We start from the raw sequence: 2,329 nt of genomic DNA, 5'->3' as shown, positions 1-2,329 counted from the left end.
TATAGCAGGAGACGCAGGAGACGTGGGTTTCATCCCTGGGTGGAGATGATCCGCAGGAGGAGGAAATGGCAACCTACTCCAGTATTCTTGCCTGGAGAATCCCATGGGCAGAGGTCTAGTGGACTGTAGTCCATGGGGTCTCAGAGTCAGACACAACTGAACACACACATAGTTAATTAAAGCATACATTCCCCACCCCCCCAGGAAAGTCTCAAGTTTGTTATATTCCCTGGTTCTTTCATGTTTGAGAATGTTTGTTGCTCTGTTAATGTGGAAAACATTTTTTTTTTTTAATGTGGAAAACATTTTGATGGAATATAATGTTCTTAGGGCAAGTTTTCTTTTTCTCAGAAATATAAAAAATGTTTCCTAATCTTTTACATTGTACACTTGGATATAGATGTTAGAGAGAAATAATCTTTAATAATAAGATTATAGCTATTACTTTTTATATTAAGCATTTAAAATTTAAGTTGATATTAAATTCACATAATTTTAAAGGAAGGGAAAGAAATGGGTGAAAGAATTGCTAAATTTAAATGACTGTTTATCCATGAAAAGAGGTATTACTTTGTAAAGAATCCTTCTAAGGCTAATAGCAAAAGATTATGAAAAAAGTGAAGTCTTTGGAACCATTTTTTCATGATGTATTTTTTAATGTTATCTATTATTTCACTATTGTGACAGATGAAAATATTTGTGCTTTTATGTTTACTCCCATCCCTCCTTCCTCCTGCTTTTCTTAGGTAAGTTGTCATTTTCATGTTTTCAAGTTTATGACATTTTAGTGCTGTTCTGGAACCACAGGTCTTGCCATCAGTTGTTTCACCACAGCTTCTCTATTTAGGAAAATCTTTATGTTGATTCATCTCTTGGCTGGTTGGATTTCACTGTCCAGTAGATTTTCTGTCCAAAGAAGATATGTCCAAAATAGATATGTGTTCCTGAGAGCTTGCATATGTGAAAATATTTATTAATTTTATATTTGAAGTATTCCATACAATTTGGCAATGCATGAACTTCTTGAAATTATTTTCCTCAAGATGCTGTGAACATTGGGTTTTTTCCCTTCAGAAATTTTCTCTATTATTGTTTAGGACTGAATATCATGGAACTGTTGAGGCCAAGTTGATTTTTTTTCCTTGTAGGTGACTTGTGTTAGGGATCTCCAGAGAAACAACCAATTGTGTGTGTGTGTGTGTGTGTGTGTGTGTGTGTATGTGTGTTAGTTGCTCAGTCTCGTCTGACTCTTTGCAACCCCACGGACTGTAGCTCATCAGGCTCCTCTGTCCATGGAATTCTCCAGGCAAGCATACTGGAGTGGGTAGCCATTCTCTTCTCCAGCGGATCTTCCTGACCCAGGGATTGAACTTGAGTCTCCTGCATTGTAGGCCAATTCTTTATCATCTGAGCCACCAGGGAAGCCCACTGTATATATATAACATGATGTGTATCTATATATATAGAGAAAGATATATCACGATTTTGGAGGCTGAAAAGTCCCAAGGTCTGCGGTTGGCAAACTGAAGACTCAAGGGAGCTAGTAGTGTTGTTTCAGTCTGATTCTAAAGGCCTGAAAATCAGGAGAGCCAGCCAATGCATGTTCTAGTCTGAGGGTGAAAAATGGACGTCCCAACTGACGACTTTAAGCTCATCAGTTAGGCAGGCAAAGTTCCCTTTTACTCAGTTTTTTGTTCTATTCAGGTCTTCAGTTGATTAGATGAGGCCCAGCCACGTTAGAGAGGATAGTTCACTTTACTTAGTCTACCAATTCAGATGTTAATTTCACTCAGAAATACTCTCACAGACACACCCAGAGTAATGTTTGACCAAATGCCTGGGTTACCCTGTAGCCCAGCCAGTATGACACATAAAATTAACTATCACATGTGTTTTACTCCTTGAGTGACAGAAGTATTATTTCTTTGTCCTTGAAATTCAATAGCTTAACTAGGTTGTATATGTTTTTATTTTTTACTGAAGTATAGTTAATTTACAATGTTGTGTTTCTGGTGTGTAGCAAAGTGACATATATATATATTCTTTTTCATCTTCTTTTCCATTATGGTTTGTTACTGGATATTGAATATAGTTCCCTGTGCTATACAGTAGGACCTTGTTGTTTATCCATTCTGTATATAATAGTTTGCACTTGCTAATCCCAAACTCCCAATCCATCCCTCATCCAATCTCCCCCATGCCCCTACCAATAGCCACAAGTCTGTCTTCTAGATCTGTGAGTCTTTAATTAGGTTTTGTTAATTATTCTATGTCCATTTTCACTTAAACAGTTTCATTAATAGTCCCTAGAAGCTGTTACTACTTCCAT

The sequence above is a fragment of the Cervus canadensis genome, chromosome 2, assembly GCF_019320065.1.
Source record: "Cervus canadensis isolate Bull #8, Minnesota chromosome 2, ASM1932006v1, whole genome shotgun sequence".
Classification (NCBI taxonomy): Eukaryota; Metazoa; Chordata; class Mammalia; order Artiodactyla; family Cervidae; genus Cervus; species Cervus canadensis.
This window is presented reverse-complemented; position numbering follows the sequence as displayed.